At 44.6% G+C, this 21184-nt stretch overlaps 1 non-coding gene across 1 annotated transcript; it reads right to left on the bottom strand.

The window, feature by feature from the left end:
- Positions 1–548: 548 nt before the first annotated feature.
- LOC144694319 (small nucleolar RNA U3) lies at positions 549–760 on the bottom strand. The gene has a single exon (XR_013579706.1). It is a non-coding gene; the product is annotated as a small nucleolar RNA U3 (small nucleolar RNA).
- Positions 761–21184: the final 20424 nt, after the last annotated feature.

The raw sequence follows: 21184 nt of genomic DNA, 5'->3' as shown, positions 1-21184 counted from the left end.
CTGCTCCTTGATGCCACACTTGGTCAAATGCTGCCTTGATGTCAAGGGCAGTCATTCTCACTTCACCTCTTTTCTCCCCATGTTTGAACCAAGACTGTAATGAGATCAGGAACTGAGAGGCCCTGGCAGAACCCAAACTAAGCATCAGTGATCAGGTTATTGCTGAGTAAGCACTGGTGATGACACCTTCCATCACATCTTTTTATTTGCTCATGACACATGGGTGTCACTGGCAAGGCCAGTATTTGTTGCCCATCCCTAATTCAGAGGGCATTTTTAAGAGTCAACCACATTGCTGTGTGTCTGGAGTCACATGTAGACCAGGCCTGGTAAGGACAGCAGATTTACTTCCCTAAAGGGCATTGGGTTTTTACAACAATTGATAATGGTTTCATGGTCATCATCAGATGTTTAATTCCAGATATTCATTGAATTGATACCATGGTGAGATTTGAACCCAGGTCTCCAGAGCATGAGCCTGCATCACTGGATTACCAGCCCAGTGTCATTACCACTATGCCACTAGCTCCCCTAAAAAAAAAATAATTCTCACTGTGTTCTCTTCCTCCAGCTCTCTACAAGAGAGAGAGGGAACACTCATCAATGACAGAGAGCAGCTGCTAAAAGCAACACTCAAAATCTGCTTCCTGCTCAGAAGAGAACACTATAAATCCTCCTTGTGGTTTGTGAGACCAAACACTCTGGAAACACATCTCTCTAGAAAAAAATCTATAGGAATGATCCCTAGGGGTATAGTCTTAAGAGTATAGTCTTTGCTGATGACTAAGAATCGATGATGGGGCGGTAATTGGCTGGGTTGACTTTGTCCTGCTTTTTGTGGACAGGACATGCTTGGGCAATCTTCCACATAGCTGGGTAGATGTCGGTGATGTAGCTGTACTGGAACAGCTTGGCTAGGGGTGCGGCAAGTTCTGGAGCAAAAGCCTTCAGTATTATTGCTAGAATATTGTCAGGGCCCATAGCCTTTGCAGTATCCAGTGCCTTCAGCCGTTTCTTGATATCACGTGGAATGAATCGAATTGGCTGAAGACTGGCACCTGTGATGCTGGGGCCCTTCTGAGGAGGCCGAGATGGGTCATCCACTCGGCACTTCTGGCTGAAGATGATTGCAAATACTTCAGGCTTGTCTTTTGCACTGATGTGCTGGGCTCCCCCATCATTGAGGATGCGAATATTGGTGGAGACCCCTTCTCTGGTTAGTTGTTTAATTGTCCACCACCATTCACAGCTGGATGTGGCTGGACTCCAGAGCTTAGGCCTGATCTGTTGGTTGTGGAATCACTTAGCTCTGTCTATCACTTGCTGCTTATGCTGTTTGGCACACACGTAGTCCCGTGTTATAGCTTCACCAGGTTGACACTTTATTTTTCAGTATGCCTGGTGCTGCTCCTGGCATGCCCCCCTGCACTCTTCATTGAACCAGGGTTGATGCCCTGTCTTGGTGGTAATGGTAGCGTGGGGGATATGCCGGGCCATGAGGTTACAGATTGTGGTTGAGTACAATTCTGCCACAGCTGGTGGCCCACAGCGCCCAGTTTTAAGTTGCTCTGTTTGAAATCTATCCCATTTAGCACGGTGGTTATGTCACACAACACGATGGAGGGTATCCTCAATTTGAAGACGGGACTTCATCTCCACAAGGACTGTGTGATGGTCACTCCTGCCAATTCCGTCATGGACAGATGCATCTGCGGCAGTGAGGTTGGTAAGGACAAGAATAGGTTCATCCCCTCACTACCTGCTGCAGGCCCAGTATAGAGGATACAGTAATTCCTGGCTTAACATCAACTCACTTAATGTTGTTTCACTTTAATGTTGTGAATAAAGTAGTGACAGTACGTCTGTTTAATGTTGTCAGTTTCACTTTCAAGTCATTTGCGACAGGCTTACTCTTCTGTGGCCTACCTGTGCACAAGGCCTTTCTTGCAGAGCCCCCGCTCTTTCCCTCAGTCCTTCCCTCCTCCCCCACACACTCTTATCCGCACCATTGTTGCTGCCCTTGCCTCCTGACATTATTCTCTGGCTTCCCTCCCCCTGACATCGCTCTCTGGCCTACCTTCCCACTCACCACCCCACCCCCACAGTGCCCCAGTGACGTTGCCTCCCACATTCACCCCTCGCCCTCTGTTCTTCACAGGGTCTATTTTCAGCCACTTCTTGGGAACTACAGGCCAGTGAGTCTCACGTCAGTGGTAGGGAAACTATTGGAGAAAATTCTGAAGGAGAGAATCTATCTCCACTTGGAGAGGTAAGGTTTGATCAGGGATAGTCAGCATGGCTTTGTCAGAGGGAAGCCATGCCTAGCAAATTTGATTGAATTTTTTGAGGAGGTGACCAGGTGTGTAGATGAGGGTAGTGCAGTTGATGTAGTTTATATGGATTTCAGCAAAGACTTTGACAAGGTCCCACATGGGAGACTTATAAAGAAGGCAAATGCACATGGGATCCAGGGTAATTTGATAAGGTGGATACAAAATTGGCTCAGTTGTAGGAGACAGAGGGTGATGACAGAAGAATGCTTTAGTGACTGGAAGCCAGTGTCCAGTGGCGTACCACAGGGATCTGTGCTGGGTCCCCTATTATTTGTCATTTATATAAACAACATAGATGACTATGTGGGGGATAGGGTTAGTAAGTTTGCGGATGACACAAAGATTGGCCGGGTGGTTAACAGTGAGGTTGAGTGTCTTGGGCTACAGGAAGGTATAGATGGGATGGTCAAATGGGCAGATAAGTGGTAGATGGAATTTAACCCTGAAAAGTGTGAGGTGATACACTTTGGAAGGAGTAATTTGACTAGGAAGTATTCAATGAACAGCATGACACTAGGAAGTTCTGAGGAACAAAGGGACCTTGGCGTGTGTGTCCATAGATCTCTGAAGGCGGAGGGGAATGTTAGTGGGGTGGTGAAAAAGGCATATGGGACACTTGCCTTTATCAATCGAGGCATAGATTACAAAAGTAGGGAGGCCATGTTGGAGTTGTATAGAACCTTGGTGAGGCCACAGCTGGAGTACCGTGTGCAGTTCTGGTCGCCACATTATAGGAAGGATGTGATTGCACTGGATGGGGTGCAGAGGAGATTCACCAGGATGTTTCCTGGGGTGAAACATTTAAGTTATGAAGAGAGGTTGGATAGACTTGGGTTGTTTTCATTGGAGCAGAGAAGACTGAGAGGCGACCTGATCGAGGTGTACAAGATGATGAGGGGCATGGACAGGGTGGATAGGGAGCAGCTGTTCCCCTTAGTTGAAGGGTCAGTCACAAGGGGACATAAGTTCAAGGTGAGGGGCAGGAGGTTTAGGGGGTATGTGAGGAAAAACTTTTTTACCCAGAGGCTGGTGCCGGTCTGGAATGCGCTGCCTGGGAGGGTGGTGGAGGTGGGTTGCCTCACATCCTTTAAAAAGTACCTGGATGAGCACTTGGCACGTCATAACATTCAAGGCTATGGGCCAAGCGCTGGTAAATGGTTAGGTAGGTAGGTCAGGTGATTCTCACGTGTCGATGCAGACTCGATGGGCCGAAGGGCCTCCTCTGCACTGTGTTTCTCTGTTTGCTTCACTCCTGTTCTGAACTGAAGCACCTGGGCTCCATCTAGTGGGAGAAGTTAGTCACTGCAGGTACACAATGACTAACAAGATAATGAGGGAGAAATTGAAGTTCAAGAGAAAGCCGGGTAGAAATACAGATAGAGTGTCTACAGCATATAAAAAGGAAAAGAGTAATTAAAGTGAGCATAGGCCCTCTACAGAGTCAGTCAGGGGGACTATTAATGGAAGGTAAGGAAATGGTGGATGAATTGAAGGGGTAATTTCCACCTATCCTCACCGTGGAGGTTGCAAATAGCACTCCAGAGATAATTGTGAATCAGGAGGTGAAGGAGGAACTTAAAACAGTTATAATCACCAGGGTAAGAGCTCTGAGAAAATGATTAGAATCAAAAGCTGAGAAATCCCCAGATCCTGATGCACTTCATCCTAGGGCCTTAAAAGAAGTGGCTGCTTAATTTTCCAAAATTCCTTAGAAAGCTTATTCTGGAAATTCACCTCAAGTCACGATTTTCAGAAATGCAAACACAACTTTGAGGGCTCACTCTATGTCCTTTTGGACCTGGCCAGCTCGGTCAGTAGTGATGCTACCAATGGACACTGAAGTCCCCACCCAGAGTACATTCTATGCCCTTTCCACCCTCGGTACTTCTTCCCATTAGGGCTCAATATGGGGGAAGTACTGATTCACCAGCTGAGGGGAAGCAGTAGGTGGTAATCATCAGGAGATTTCCTTGCCCATGTTCGTCCTGATAACATAAGATTTTACGGGGTCTGGAGTTGATGTTGAGGGCTCCCAGGGTAATTCCCTCCTGACTGTATACCACCGTGCTACCCCCTCTGCTGGGTTGGTCCTGGGTGGGACAGGACATACCCAGGGATGGTGATGGTGGTGTCTGGGACGTTGCCTGTAAGGCATGGTTCTGTGAGTGTCACTATGTCAGGCTGTTGCTTGACTGTCTGTGAGACAGCTCTCCCAATTTTGATACAAGACCCCATATGGGGGTCTTTGCAGGGCTGACAGGGCTGAGTTTGTCGTTGTCATTTCCATTGCCTGGGTCGATGCCGGGTGGTCTGTCTGGTTTCATTCCTTTTAGACTTCGTAGTGGTTTGATACAACTGAGTAGCTTGTTAGGAGTCAACCACAATGCTGTGGGTCTGGAGTCACATATAAGCCAGGCCAGGTAAAGCTGGCAGATTTCCTTCCCTAAAGGGCATAGTGAATCAGATGGGTATTTATGGCAATTGACAATGGTTTTGTGGTCACCATTAGATTAGCTTTTAATTCCAGATTTATTCATTGAATTTTAAAAATTACTGCCATGGTGGGATTCGAACCTGGGGTGTGGTGGAGTTTTGGGGAGGTGGGGGGGAGGGGGGTGGGGGGGGGGGTGGTGAGGAGGGGTGGGGTGCGCGTAGAGGGCAGTTGACCAGACAGCTGGTGGGGATCAGATTGATGCCAACAGCATGGCGTTCAATCCCCGTTCCGGCTGGGGTGGATTCGGGACCTGCCTCCTTGCCCTGCCTGTGGTGGAGACTGTGGGTTGGACCTGCCTTCAGGCAGAGAACCCAAGAAGAAGATAAATGCATGTTGTTGTTGTACCTTACCCATGCTGTACCTGAGGAGGGTTTGATGGGACACTGAAGAATTTGCTTTACTGTGTGTTGTGCTAAAAGACTTTTGTAGTTGTCAGACAGAGTTGACTTTCATTCCATTGGAGTAAGTTGGATTCAAACCCCAATCACAGAGGTGACAGTGTGAAAGAATATTGACATGCTGTACAGCAAGGTCCCACTTACCCAGAGCCACAGGTTTGTAATGCTCAACATCTAATCTCTGGTCAGTATATTGAACAATGTAGACCCTCTCTGTTGGTTAATGTTGCAATAATTTATAGTGTTACTTCAGCTAAAAGTGTTTGCAGGAACTGAGTGTCTGTTTTGGCTTGTTGTACATGGCAGGGCCCCAGTGGAGAAGAGTATAAACACTTTTTCAGATAAAGGGATGAAAGGAGTTCTTTTTATTGTCAGAAGTGAAACACAAGTTGACTTAAATTGTGTTATTATTTTTACTCCTAGAAATACAGAAGTGATCAATTCCAGGATTCGATGAAGTTCATGCTTTGCAGTTTTCCACACATTTGAGTTCTTTATCATATGGTGTTGCTAGAAGGAAGGGCTGAGGTGCAGGTCCCTTTTCATCCCATGGGCTTAGAAACACAATTCGTGGTAAAGTCATTGGACACCGCTCTTGTACTCCTGCAAACATCTAGCTTAAGGACAACATGGCCCAAGGATGGGGACAAAGCATTGGACCACCCTCTCCATTGGAAAATGGTGCAATCCATAGATGCCAAAATAGACAAAACACGCATATAAACAGGGCTATCATAAAGAAGGAGTGCATACGTGGTTGTGGCTATGTACAGTAGTGTAAATGGGCCTGCTTGTGTATTGCATCAGTCTCTAATGATTATATGTAGCAGTTTGAAATGTTAAATCAATCATCATTGAACACAACAGCAGTGAGGCCCAGAATTCCTTTTTCGATTTGTCAAATCTTCCATTCCCTGAACTTCAGTGAAGCCTCCAGTTGGTCTCCCCGCTATTGTCTTCATGATGTGTGTATATAAGGCAATTGCTTTCCAACGCTTTCTCTTCAACCTTTCCTACTTCCGTTGCATCTTTACTTCCTGGAAATTGGACCCATGTTCCCTCCATCCCGGAGAAAGATAGTTTTGGTAACTTGTCAGGGTCGGTTGTCCTGAAATCTCTACTCTCTGAAGTTATAGAAAATGTTGCTAACTCTCAAGTCATCCATTCCTCTCAACGATCTTGCCTAATCCATGATAGTGTGTGTGTGTATGTGTGTTTTTTCTTGTAATAGGACCATTTCACTTATAGTGCTGAATTCTACGTCCATGGGCGAATATGTACCTGACCTGATCAGGCGTAAAATTGCATGTGAAGACGTCGGGCGAGCGTCCCAACCTCATCGCGCACTCGTGCGATATTTTGCTTGGCGGGCACGCGTAAAAGTCGGAAGTGCGCCCATTGACAATTAAGAGGGCAAGTAAGCTCATCAACAGCGCAGTTGTCTCTGATTTTTCACGGCCCGTCCAACCTTACGGTTGACAGACAAGTGAATCGGCCAGGCGGCCTTTACATTTTTCAACCATCCTCATCCAAGGCCGGGATGAAATTTCCGTTATGAAATAAAATAAAAACAAATATCTGCGGGACAGCATTTCTATTAGCTATATTTTCAGGTGATTGATTGCGATGCATGGATGTTGTTTTTGCAGCTTTTTAAACCTTTATTTGATCATTTTCGGGTCTGCAGCCCCCGGAGGCAGCTGCCTGTCTTCAGGGAGCTTTCTCACAGCGTTCACCCACACCCGGGGAAACGTCATCACCCGCCCTCTTCCCATCCCCCACCCCAGCAGTGATGAGCTTCACATCGCGCGTTTCACGCTGCCCATCGCAGTAGGGGGTCTGTTTCCCGACTACTCCCGGGCCCACCAATCGTGCGCGCCCGCCAAAAGTAAAATCCAGGCCATAATCTCCTTCCTTGTGTAGTATAACTCTGGATCTCTGCTTTTGAATGTCTTGGTCATTCATAGAATAATAGAGCATAGAATTCTTGGCCCTGCCTGAGAGTGTTTAACGGGGCAGTGAAGAAGGAGGTTTATTCTGTATCTAATCTGTGCTGTATCTGTCCTGGGAGTGTTTGATGGGACAGTATTGAGGGAGCTTTACTCTATCTAACTTGCTGTACATGACACGGGAGTGTTTAATGAGACAGGGTAGAAGAAGTTTTACTAACCACAGTGATGCTGACTCAGCAGCAGCTGACACGAATACACATTGGGTTACCCTTTGCCAACTCTATTCCCTTTACTCTGTGCTCTGCCCTGAAGACTCAGTTGGTAAGTAGCTGGTTCTGCCCCAGGAGCCGAACCGACAGGGGAGAAACAGGGAAAGGGAAATAAAACTGGAAAAGAATAAAACAGTGCCTACTTCCCATTTGACACTTGGTGATGCCATTAATAGCACACACCAGTTATGGTTCAGTGGTGACACTCTTATCCCTGAGTCAGAAGGTTGCAGAGATTCAAGACCCACTCCAGAGACTTGAGCATAAAATCTAGGCCGGCTCTCCAGTCTACTATGCTGTCTTTTTGGATGCGATGTTAATCTGACTCCCCATCTGCCCTCCCAGGTGGACGCAAAAGATTTCATATCCCATAATCACTACTTTGAAGGAGGGCAAGGGACTCCCTCCTGGTACCTTGGCCAACAATTATCCCTCAACCAACATCTCATAACTCAGATAAAAGCAAAATACTGCAGACGCTGGAAATCTAGAACAAAAACACAAATACCTGGAAAAACTCAGCAGGTCTGACAGCATCCACAGAGAGGAACACAGTTAACGTTTCGAGTCCGAATGACTCTTCGTCAGATCAGTTTACCTGGTCACTTGTGTTTGTGGGTTCTTTGTATACTCTTGTTAGTTGTTACAATTTCTACAACAGTGATTATATTTCAAAGGTACTTCTTGACTGTAAAGAGTTTTGGGATGTCCTGAGGCTGTGAAAATCCCTTTACAAAAGCGAGTTCCTTCTCCCTTCTGTTGATTGTTCATCTTTTACCTTACCCATATGTTCCTGAAGGGGTTGCCATGTGACAACACTGATCCAGTGCACGACATGGTGCTCACTCGATATTCCGGGGCTTGTTTCTCTCACTCGATATATAAACATTGTCGATGGTAGCGAGAGTTCAACCAGCGCAGCAGGAATGTGAATTGCTTCGCTCCTACCAGCAGTAGGTAGCGCAATTCAACAGGACGTCTTTTGAAATTGTTCCGATTCCCTGACCCCCAACCTTGTCACTGAGCTGCCTGTGCAGTGCAAATGTGCCTGGCTCCTTGTGCATTTCTCGAGGTGATATACCAGCTTGTATTCCATGCAGGGTGTACAAATAATTTAAAAAGTACATTTTTCACACCAATGCCAAGATGTCTGAACATAAGGCTATTGAGCGCACGGCCTTTGCATTCAACATAATCAACAAAGCTTCAAAACCACTGTCTGATGCAGATCATTGCCGTTAATGACTAAATAATCTGTTTATATTCAAAGTAGCCTCACATTAAAAAGTAGACCATGAGTAGACTGTTGGAGTGTTGCTCCTTTTTCAGTGCCACTGGGCCAGGGTGAGTAGAAGAATTATCAGCCTGGGTGCGGGCAAGTTCGGGCTAGGCTGTGATGCCATCTGTAGTCAGATAGCAGTCTGTTTCTCACTCCATTGGCTACTTGGACAAAGTTCTTGTGAATTACAGGCACAGTTGGAGTGATTCTGTATCATCATGGTGTACTCACAACACGGTGATAATGGTTAAACCAGCACCATATCCCATCTCCCTTTTGCAAAGATGTACAGTGTGCATGACAAGGAAGCTACCATCTCTGCTGACATTTTACCCAGGCTTGTGGTGGTAACTTCAAACTGATCATGCTCCATTATCAGGCCCAGTAAGAACTGTACTAATCCCACCAATACATCGAGGTGAAGTTGAGTTAAACAGGCAGCAATGCTAACTGTGTGATCGGATGCCCCTAGATCATAAAAAAATACGTGTTTACTGAAGAAGCAGCCGAGCTGCATGGGTAAATCGTCATGGTCATGCATGCTACCAAATTGTTTCTGCAGTTAATTTCCTTCCATCATACTTCCAATTCAAGGACCAGGAAGAAAGTCTCAGAGGAGGTCGTGTCACACTCATGTCAACAAACCAATGTTTCTGGCATATACTCTCTTCCAGAAAAGGTCGTGAATATTGAGTCCATTGAAATTTTTGAGATGTAAATGGGTGGAGGGACATCCAAACTTATTTTCTTCGCAGTGGGTCTCACGGAAGAACCGGGCTAATAGAGAGCGGGGCCAAACTGGAGGGGAATTGCAGATCAAGGTGATGGGGTAAGAGGTTGAGTGGCAAATGAGAGAAGGTCAAAGGATTGGCTGCTGTATAGATAGTCTTAGAGATAAGGAATAGGAGCAGGGGCATTGGTATGACCCAGCAATTTGGAAAGCCTGAGTTATTTAAAATCCCAGGGGGAAACTTTAAACAACTGTCATAACCTATATTTTCAATCCGTATGTTAGGAGTGCAGCTCTAAGTTCAGGAATAAGACCACCAGTTCTTGAGAGGTTTTTATATCAAACTAAATGCAACATTTATTAACTTACAACAGATTAAACACATACACCTAGCTACAAATTACTACTATCATGACTTTTAATGCATTCCCAAATTAATCTCCACTAAGGCAACACTAACCAATAGACTTAACCAGAAACCAAAGCATTTTCACTTTACAAATTCAAAATGAGGTTCCTTTCAAGTTAGTTCCTCTGCAGACAGTTGTAGGCCTACAGGTTTTGATCTTACATGCCTCTGTCTTTCACACACAAACTCCTCTCAGGTTATATCCAGCCTGTCCTTTGAATGCAAATTCTCATTGTATCTCCAGGTCCGTTGAACTCCACCTCTTCTAACAATAAAACCCCTTTCATAGTACCAATTTTATTAGCAATATAAACATTGCTTGGTGTCTCCTAGCTAGGTGCAAGATTTCACCACCGCTCTTGAATGCTATATTCAACAAAATGCAAATGTACTCTTTACCTCTCTGTTTATAACTACTATATAACTATAGTATAATAACTACAATACACCAAAGCACCCAGACTAGCTGACTTTAATCCAGTTAACACAGACTAAACCTCTATTTTAAAACACAATTTCCAATAACATTATATACATTAATAGCTTCATGACAGTAGGCCATTCAACCCTCCAATGTAGAGGAAACGGTTTCGGAGAGACCAAACGCAGACTGGGTGACTGCTTTGCAGAACACCTTTGGTCTGTCCGCAAGCATTACCCAGACCTCCCTGTCGCTTGCCATTTCAACACTCCACCCTGCTCTCTTGCCCACATGTCTGTCCTTGGCTTGCTGCATTGTTCCAGTGAAGCTCAACGCAAACTGGAGGAACAGCACCTCATCTTCCGACTAGGCACTTTACAGCCTTCCAGACTGAATATTGAGTTCAACAATTTTAGTTCTTGAACTCTCTTCTCCACCCCCCTCCCGTTTCTTCCCCCTCCTTTTTGTTTTTTCCAATAATTTATATAGATTTTTCTTTTCCCACCTATTTCCATTATTTTTAAATGTATTTCCACCCATTGTTTATTTCTACCTTTTAGTATACCCCCACCCCCACTAGAGCTATCTGTATCTTATCTGTCCTGTCTTCTACTCTTAATTAGCACATTCCTTTTGATAATATCACCACCTTCAACACCTCTTTGTTCTTTTGTTTGTGACAGCTTTTGGTTATCTCCACCTATTACTGGCTGCTCGTCCTAACAAACGCCGCACCCCCCCCTCCCCTCCCACCCCCCCACCGCCTTTAAACCAGCTTATATTTCACCCCTTTCCTATTTTTACTTAGTTCTGTTGAAGGGTCATGAGGACTCGAAACGTCAACTGTGCTCTCCTCCAATGGGTTGAGGTTGCTCTCCAGGATGCTCCTGAAGGAGAATTTGATGCCGAGGAGAATGGCAGGGGTAGGATTTGGTGGGAATGAGAAGGGCAAGGGGACAGTTGAGCAGCTTGACACCAAGAGTAATACTGTGACAGGTTGAGGGAAGAAAGGGGTTGACTCTGAACAGCTGACAGATCAGAGAGTATACTCATCAAAATTAGAGTACATTACTCAAAACAGATGACAGATTACTGAATACACAACCCATATCACAGAGCACAAAACTCAATTAGCCAGTAGAACAGAAAGGACACAATGCTAAACAACCAAACCCTCAGAGTGAGAAAACACAAGACCTTAAACAACCAAACCATGAAGTAGTATAGAACGCATAAACCTAATCAGAAGGTACATGAGACCCATGAGAACGTGACTCTTTGTTCCTCAGTTTTTTGCCTCAGGGTAATATAACTATATTGACTATGCATTCCAGCCACTCCTTTCAACAGAGATGTGATAATGGCTGTCGTCTGTCAGTCTGTCTCCCTGGCTTCAGCATGTGCACAGTGGCTGGTGTTTCTCAGTCTCTCTTCCTCAGGTAGTTATGTGCACATTGAGTGGTTTCTCAGTTTTAATATCAGTGTGCAAATAGCTCAATGTCATCTTCACTTGGTGGTCACACATTCCACTCTGAATCAGAAGGTTGTGAGTTCAAGTTCCAGGACTGGAGTGGAGGCTCCAATCTATGCTGACACTTCAAGATAGGTCAGAAGGAGTGCTACACTGTCAGGAGTCCTGCAATTGGTTTAACACTAACCTGCTTAGGTGGATAATAAAGATCCCATGGCTCTCTTCAAAAAAGAGTAATGGAATCCTGCAGGTGTCTTTTCCGACATTAATCCTCTACCAACTACACTAAAACAAATTAACTGGTCATTTGTCTCTTACGCTGTTTTTAGGGCTGTGCTAAAGTGTGTATAAAGCAATTGTATAATTCAAGTGATCCATGCAACCAATAGCAACTCCACAAAAGTAACTCAATGGCTGTGACACATCTGGAAAAGTGAAAGGTGCTATGCAAATACAAATATTTTCTTTCTTTGGTGAATGTCAGCTGTTTTGAAGCTGTTGGTCGGCTTTTCATTCTTAGTCGCCTTTTATGCTTGTGCACTGATTAGAGCTACTCCCTCAGGGAGGTATCCATACACTACATGGTGCCTCTATGTCCTTCCTTCTCATTGCCATGTGCTTTGTTTTAAATCTCCTCTATTTATGTTTGAGCGGGTTCAACCCAGTTCTGGAGGGGCAATGGCCCTCAACACAAACTGCTCCGAATCTGTGCTGGTTCAAAGCATCATTCAGAGAGGTTGCGGGTGGCTGATGCAATTTCTAAGGTTGGGGACAAGGTATATTGTCCATGTCAGCGTAGGGAGAGTTTTACTCTATCTAATGCATGCTGTACTTGACCCAAGAGCACTTGATAGGACAATTTAGAGAAGGGTTTTTACTCAGTATATAATCTGCACTGTTACAGATATGCTCAATATAACAGTGTAGAGGAGCTTTGCTCTGTATCTGATCTGGCCTGGGAGTGTCTGATGGGGGCATGTGGAACAAGCATTTTACGTCTAATATATGCTTGATGATCTGACATAGGAAGTGTTCTATACTGCAGCAAAAAGATCCATCAGCTTGATAAGCATAAAGTACACAGGAAAATGTGACTAATGAAAACAAACACCGTGTTCCTGGTTGGATATTCACACAAAGGATTTATTTTCAATAAAACTAGTCGATACATTGAACTACAATGCGACACTCACAACATTTAATGTAGTACATAGAAAGGATCTTCACAGATTGAAGGAAATGTGCAGCAACAGGGAATAATTATCCACTCTGTCCACAAACTGACAACAAGGTGAGGAGCAAGTGTCAGAACGTCTCTCCAAATGAAGAGGCAAGCTTTAACAAAATTCTGAAATAAGACGGCTTAAAACTGTAAACACAAACTAGTAGCAAATCACGAGGAAGACTTGCAGAGAGCCCAGTGCAATGCGTCTCCAACCCATGGGTCCAAATCACTCAAGCTAGGATGTACTTGGCCTCCTGGGAGGACGTCAGTGCCTAGGGAACGAACAAATTATTGCAAAAAGGAACTAGAAGGACTGAGCTTGGGTTCCAGGGAAAGGGGCAAAGGATTGGAGTGCAAACGTCAGCTCTGTAAAGCTCACCATTCTGAACCAATCTGGCTACCCGCTTTCTAGTTTCTCACAGCCTAAGAGGCAGCAACTAAACTGTTCACAAGACTTGATATTCACGCGCCTGACCATTCACACACTTCAGGAAGGGGGAAATGTTGCTTCGTCTAAAACAGGTTTAGAAAGATTTCACAATGTGGGCATTAGATCACTCTACTCTGCTGGTACATAGAGTCACAGAATATTCTGAAAGGCCATAAATCAAATGGTGCATTTAATCAGAAAAGATTTGGCTTTAACCTCGAATATGCTTCCCCCCGGATTTCTAGAATGCTCCCCTATTTAGTGGCAGGAAGGCACAAATAGAGATCCAATTATCTCAGTTTTCTGACACCAGTTCAACTCACAGATGTCCCTACAGTACAGGAAAAAGCCCTGCACTCATGTCCATGCACCTCTTCGATCCTACTTAGTCTGGGGAACTTCAGATTTGTCAATGATAATGATGACCTGTACCAAAAGCCAGGCACACTTGTTCCCAGAATTAAAGTGAGTGGAGGTGAGAACATCAGCCTAATCACCATCCAGTGAGTCATCCTGGAAAATATTCACATGTCAATGTTTAGCGAGGACAGGATTAGGACTAGCTCAACATGACCTAGGTGTACATGAAAGGGATGGTCATGTAGGCAAGGTGGCAAAGCCAGCCTGTGTGGAACTGCACCCCAACAAGGGTAATTCACTCCAGCAAAGGGGCAGGGAAGCAAGTTACAGAATACAAATAAGCTCCTATGTCAAGCATGGCGGATTACTATTAACTATGAGCTGGATTGGGGTCTCTGAACAGCTGAGAACAAGGTCAGAGAGTAAGCCAATCCACAGTCACCTGGAACTCACCATCAGCACCACCAGTGTTGCATTTATAAAGTGCTTGCGAGCAATGTGTGTACTTTGGGACATGGATTGTGGTAAGTGTAGCATGCTTAGGGGGAGTAGATGACTTTGAACCTATGCTTTCCAAAACTGTCCATCCCTTCCCTGCCCCATGTTCAGTCAGTTATCAACTATTGATTGGGAATATTTGCTATATTGGTAATTATCATTATATTGTGTGACTACCAGGAGGTGAACTACATGTACTTTGATCAAATTTCATCTAGCAACTCCTATGCTCAATTTACAAATTAAGACAAGCTGTGACGTTGCTGCTATTTTTCCATGATGTACCATAGATAGTGAAGCAAAGGATCACTGGTAATTCGTCCCCGGGTTAGAGACCAAACCTAAGTGGGTTATCAGAGAAAGGAGTTACCTTCTCCACTGGGGAATTTTTTGTTCAGTGGTGGTGGGTTTACTGGGTGAGCCACACTCAGGCAACAAGTGGATGGTCACATTACACATTCTTCATTCACACTCCCATTCCTTACAAAGCTCACAGTCTTTTCTATCCTCAGTCTGTGTAAGATGGACAAATAATAAAAGGGAGAAGAATAAATCTAAAGATGGCACGCCTTGTACCATATGGTCAACAAAAGGATTACATGGGATTACATTAGACAGGCCATTCAGCTAGTCCATGCCAGAGTTTATGCTCCACTCAAATCTCCTCCATCATTCACATCTAAATCTACCATCGTAACCACCTATTCTCTTCTTCCTCACATGTTTGTCTAGCTTCCCCTTAATTGCATCTATAATATTCGCTTCAACCCTGTGGTAGTGAGTTGCACATTCACACCACTCTTTGGGTGCAGTTTCTTCTGAATTCCCTATTAGATTTCTTGGGACTATCTTATATTGATGGCCTCTACTCTTGCCCACAAGAGGAAACATTCTCCCTATAAGCACGCTATCAAAATTTTTCATAATTTCAATGACCTGTATTAGGTCATCCCTCATCCTTCTTTTTTCAAGAGAAAAGAGACCTTTCCTGATATGTATACCCAAGCATTTCAGGTATCATTCTTGTAAATGTTCTTTTCACCCTCTGCAGTGCCCTAATATCTTTTCAGAATATGGTGACCAAGTAGCCAAAGTATGATCTAAGCAATGTTCAATACAGGTTCGGCAAAAAATTGAAACCACAAATGTTGCCATGTTTTCCCCAGTGGCTTTTACAAGGGAAGTGATGGGCTCTTAAATACATTGACCTCAAAATTCCATACCCTTATATTGTGAAAACAGGACAATAAACTTTTTTTTGCAGTGTTACAAAATTCACCATTTATCCAAAATCAACCCTCTTTATTTCCCTCACACATTAGCCCTCCCTCCTTCAAAAAGCTGTTGGGGCTGGGTCAATTAAACAATTCAAAATGGAGATTTAGGTTTATCGGTAAGTAAGGGTAAGAAACTGCAGTTAGGGACTGTCTTTAAATTGCTGTAAATTAGAAAAGCACATTATTTTTAAAGAAGCAGCTGTACTTGGATTTAAGTGAGAAACACCAGGAATAAGGGAAAGTCAGGGCCAGAATAATAAAGTAATATAAGTGAACCAAAGTAAAATAAAGTTAAGACATGGCAGGACAACTTGGTCGAGTGGAATGCGTGTCCTGTAATATGTGGGAAGTCATGGATGCTACTGGTTTCCTAGATGACGTGTGCAGGAAGTGCTGCCAGCTGCAGAAACTTGAGCTCTGGGTTTCAGAGCTCGAGCAGTGGCTGAAGTCACTGTGGCACATCTGCAAGGCTGAGAGCTACGTGGATAGCACATTCGGAGAGGTGGTCATACCGCAGCTTAGGAACCTTGAGGCAGAAAGGGAATGGGTGACCAATGGGTAGTCCAAGAGAACTAGGCAGGTAGTGCAGGAGTTCCCTAGGGTCCCGCTCAGAAATCAGTTTTCCATTTTGGAAGCTGGTGAGGGCGCTGGTTCCTCAGAAGAGTGCAGTCAGAGCCAAGTTTGTGGCACCACAAGTGGCTTGGCTAGGGCAATAGTGGTAGGGGAGTCATTAGTCAGGGGAACATGCTGTATACATTACTCCTGGACGGTATGTTACCACCCTGGTGCCAATGTTAAGGATGTCACTGAGCAGCGGTAGGACATTCTTCTAAGGGAGGGTGATCAGCTAGAGGTTATGGTCCACATTGGTACCAATGACTTAGGTAGGAAGGGAGATGTGGTCCTGCGATCAGAATTTAGGGAGCTAGGTAGAAAATTAGCAATCAGGACCTCAAATATAGTAATCCAGATTACTCCCAGTACCACATGCAAGTTAGTACAGAAATAGGAGGATAAAGCAGATGAATGTGTGGCTGGAAGGATGGTGCAGGAGGGAGGGCTTTAGATTCCTGGGACTGGCTCTGGGGAACATTGCACCTTTACAAGCTGGATGGGTTGCACCTGAACAGAGCCCAGGCTGAATTCCTTGCGGGGCGTTTTACTAGTGCTGTTGGGAGGGCTTTAAATGAACTCGTCATGGGTGTGGGAACCAGGAAAGAATATTAGAGAGGAATACCAGGGTTCACAAAATACTGGGAGAGAAAGAAAGCACAATATAGGGAATCGTAAATTAATAAGCAGAGTCAGAGTGAGGGAGAAAGTCATGAAGTCTAAATCAGGGTGACTGTGCATGTGTGTGAATGCACGGAGTATAGTAAATAAGATTGGGGAGTTACAGGCGCAGATTGCCATGTGGAAATATAATGTGACAATAACAGAGCTCCCTGAATGAAAATGGAGATAGAAATTAAGATAAAGAAGAACACGTATGCTTATGACAGGTGTCAGGTAGAAAATACAACTGAGAACCAAATGGAATACAGAAGGTTCCAAGGGGAGGTGAAAAAGCCAATAAGAGAAGCACAGAGGGTTCATGAGAAAAGACTGGCAGCCAACATAAAGGAGAATCCCATAGTCTTCTATCGGCGCATAAATAGTAAAAGGTTGGTAAAAGGAGGAGTAGGGCTGATTAGGGATTAAAAAGGGGATTTACACATGGAGGTAGGGGCATTGAATTGAATACTTTGTATCTGTCTTTACCAAGGAAGCAGATGCTGCCCAGGCCATGGTGAGGAAACTCTGTCACCAGAAGGGGTTCAAAATTGATAAGGAGGAAGTATTGGATAAACTGTCGGTACTTTAAAGTTGACAAGGCACTGAGACCGGATGAGATGCAACCAAGGATATTGAAGGAAGTAAGGGTGGAAATTGCAGGGGCAGTGGCCATAATCTTTCAGTCTTCCCTAGACTCAGGGGAGGTGCCAGTGGACTGGAGAATTGCAAACATTACACCCATGTTCAAAAAGGTTTGTAAGGATAAGCCAGCAATTACAGATCAGAAGGGGAAGTTTCTAGAAACAATTATTCGAGATAGAATTCATAGCCACATGGAAAAATGTGGGTTGATTAGGAAGAGCCAGCATGGATTTCTAAAGGGGGAATCGTGCTTAGCTAACTTGCTGGGGTTTTTTTGAAGAGGTGACAGAGAGGGTTGGTGAGGGTAATGCTGCTGATGTGGTGTACTTGAACTTTCAAAAGGTATTCAATACATTGCCACACAACAGACTTGTGAGAAAAATTACAACTCATGGAATAAAAGGGACAGTAGCAACATGGATACAAAATTGGTAAGTAATAGAAAACACAGCATTAAGGTCAATGGATATTTTTCGGGCTGGAGGAAGGTTTGTAGTGGAGTTCCCCAGGGCTTGGTGTTGGGGCCCTTGTTTTTCCTGATATATATTAGTGATCTAGATCTTGGTGCTCAGGGGACAATAGCAAAGTTCGCAGATGATACGAAACTTGGAAGCATTGCAAACTGTAAGGAGGACAGAGTAGAACTTCAAAAGGACATGGACAAGTTGGTGGAATGGGCAGATAGATGGCAGATGAATTTCAATGTGGAGAAGTGTGAGATGATGCATTTTGGTAGGAAGAACATGGAGACACAATATAAAAAAGGGGTACAATTCTTAAGGGGGTGCAGGAGCAGAGGTACCTGGGTGTATATATGCATTCATCATTTAAGGTTACAGGACAGGTGGAGAGAGCAGCTAATAAAGTTTACAGCATATTGGGCTTTATTAATAGGGGCGTAGAATACAAGAGCAAGGAGGTTTTGCTGAGTTTATATAAGACCATAAGACCATAAGACATAGGAGCAGAAATTAGGCCATTCGGCCCATCGAGTCTGCTCCGCCATTCAATCATGGCTGATAAGTTTCTCAACCCTATTCTCCCGCCTTCTCCCCGTAACCTTTGATCCCCTTACCAATCAAGAACCTATCTATCTCAGTCTTAAATACTCAATGACCTGGCCTCCACAGCCTTCTGTGGCAATGAATTCCATAGATTCACCACTCTCTGGCTAAAGAAGTTTCTCCTCATCTCTGTTCTAAAAGGTCTTTCCTTTACTCTGAGGCTGTGCCCTCGGGTCCTAGTCTCTCCTACTAATGGAAACATCTTCCCCACGTCCACTTTATCCAGGCCTTTTAGTATTCTGTAAATTTCAATCAGATCTCCCCTCATCCTTCTAAACTCCATCGAGTATAGACCCAGAGTCCTCAAACGTTCCTCATATGTTAAGCCTTTCATTCCTGGGATCATTCTCGTGAACCTCCTCTGGACCCTCTCCAGGGCCAGAACATCCTTCCTGAGATACGGGGCCCAAAATTGCTCACAATATTCTAAATGTGGTCTGACCAGAGCCTTATAAAGCCTCAGCAGCACATCCCTGCTTTTATATTCCAGTCCTCTCGAAATAAATGCCAACATTGCATTTGCCTTCCTAACCACCGATTCAACCTGCAAGTTAACCTTAAGAGAATCCTGGACTAGGACTCCCAAGTCCCTTTGCACTCCAGATTTCTGAATTCTCTCCCCATTTAGCAAATAGTCTACGCCTCTATTCTTCCTACCAAAGTGCATGACCTCACACTTCCCCACGTTGTATTCCATCTGCCACTTCTTTGCTCATTCTCCATTCTCGGTGCTAGTTAGAACTCAGCTGGAGTATTGTGTACAGTTCAGGGTGCCACACTATAGGAAAGATGGGAACGCATTAGAGAGAGTGCTGAAGATGATTAAAAGGACGGTTCCAGGGATGAGAAACTTCAGTTATGAAGATAGATTGGAGAGGTTGGGACTGTTCTCCTTGGAGAGGAGAAGACTAAGAGGAGATTCAATAGAGGTGTTCGAAATCAAGAGGGGACTGGATAGAGTAGATAGAGAGAGGCTGTTCCCGCTCATAAAAGGATCAAGAAGGAGAGGGCACAGATTTGGAGTGTTTTGCAAAAGAAGAAAAAAAAACTTTTTCACACAGCGAGTGGTTTGAGTCTGGAATGCACTGCCTGGAACTGTGGTGGAGGCAGGTTCAACTGAGGTACTCAAGAAGGCATTAGATGATTATTTAAATAGAAACAATATGCAGGGTTACGGGGAAAAGGCAGGAGAATGGCACTAAGTTATAATGCTCATTTGGAGAGCTGGTGCAGACATGATGGGCAGAATGGACTCCTTTTGCACCATAACAATTCTGTGATTCTGGATGTTAAAGGGTATGGATTTGAGGTATAAATCAGCTTTGATCAATAATGGTGGAACAGGCGGAAGGGGCTGAATGGCCTACTCCTGTTGCTATGTTCCCATAGTCCATTGTGTGGTGACTGAGCACATTTACATTTATTGAGGGCCAGCAGCGCTGCCTGAGAGGCTCCTGCTTTTACGCTCTAGGTAAGTTAGACCGACATTCTATGAGATGCAGCTGTTGCGAAAGTCAACTAAGGCATGCGGAAGTGAGGTGTATGAGAGGTTGAAGTGTGTGGAGATGTTCTGCAACTAGCAATGATGTTTTGGGTTCTTCAGCATTCCGCCTCGGCAGACCTGGACTTGTCTCTCACTGTCTCTGACAGTGTGAGTCCACTCGGAGATTTGCGATCCCTCCCCCACCTTCAAATTCCGTCCAGAATGAAGGCTTCTGAGGAGAAATCATTCCCTATGGCCATATTCTTGTATTTTATTATAATTGAGGAGGGCCACAGGATGGAGTGTATCAGGAAGATTTAAGGAGGATAGGTTCCAACAGACATTGTTCTTACTCCTTAGAATACACAGGCAGTAGAGGTCATGAGGATCAGAGTAAAGAGATGTGCACAAGAGCATGTTTCACCAAAGGCGCAGGAGTTGCCATTAAAAGACCCATCACTGCCTTGACTGATGAAATGGGGCTCTATAGGTTGCTCTGTCTCGTGTCAATCACAGTTGCAGCCTGTTGCGTCCATGCAAAAAAGTCTGTACTTGGCCATTGCTGGAGAAGTGGCCCTAGCCTTTCTGGAGGGAGAATGACATGAAGGAAAGCATCACAGTGACCTTCACTGCAGACTTCTCCAGTGGCTGCTGTGAGGGGCATTGGAGCACATCCTGTTACTGAAAACACTTTGAATTAATGCAGTCTGCCTTTAACGATGGTATCTCATTTCTTCCCTCCCACTTCCAAATAAAGGAATATTCCTTCAATCTCAGAGCAGCACAACACATCGACTCTCTGCCTTGAAATGACCGTGCCAATAATCATTATCAGATTGAATAACTCAATACCCAATAAGTGTTTTCCTTTCTCTAGGACTCTAACCAGCAAGAGTAGCAAAACACCCATAAGTGCCAGTTCCCGTTATTATAACAGAGCCTAAAGTGAACACAAGCCAACCTACTCTTTCCTCACATTGTGCCATTCTTTCAACCACTATTCTGAGGTGCAATCTGAAAGTAGGGATCATGGGAGATGATTGATTATCCATGTTCTACAAAAAGGTCACGGGACCAAGGTGGCCTTCCTCTCAGGGCAGTGGGTTCCTGACAGGGAACCGCTTCTGGATGCATCTCTGGAGCTTGTTCTTGGACAGCCCGGTGTCACCTCCTA

Source organism: Cetorhinus maximus, chromosome 19 (genome assembly GCF_964194155.1).
Source record: "Cetorhinus maximus chromosome 19, sCetMax3.hap1.1, whole genome shotgun sequence".
NCBI lineage: Eukaryota > Metazoa > Chordata > Chondrichthyes > Lamniformes > Cetorhinidae > Cetorhinus > Cetorhinus maximus.
This window is presented reverse-complemented; position numbering and strand designations above follow the sequence as displayed.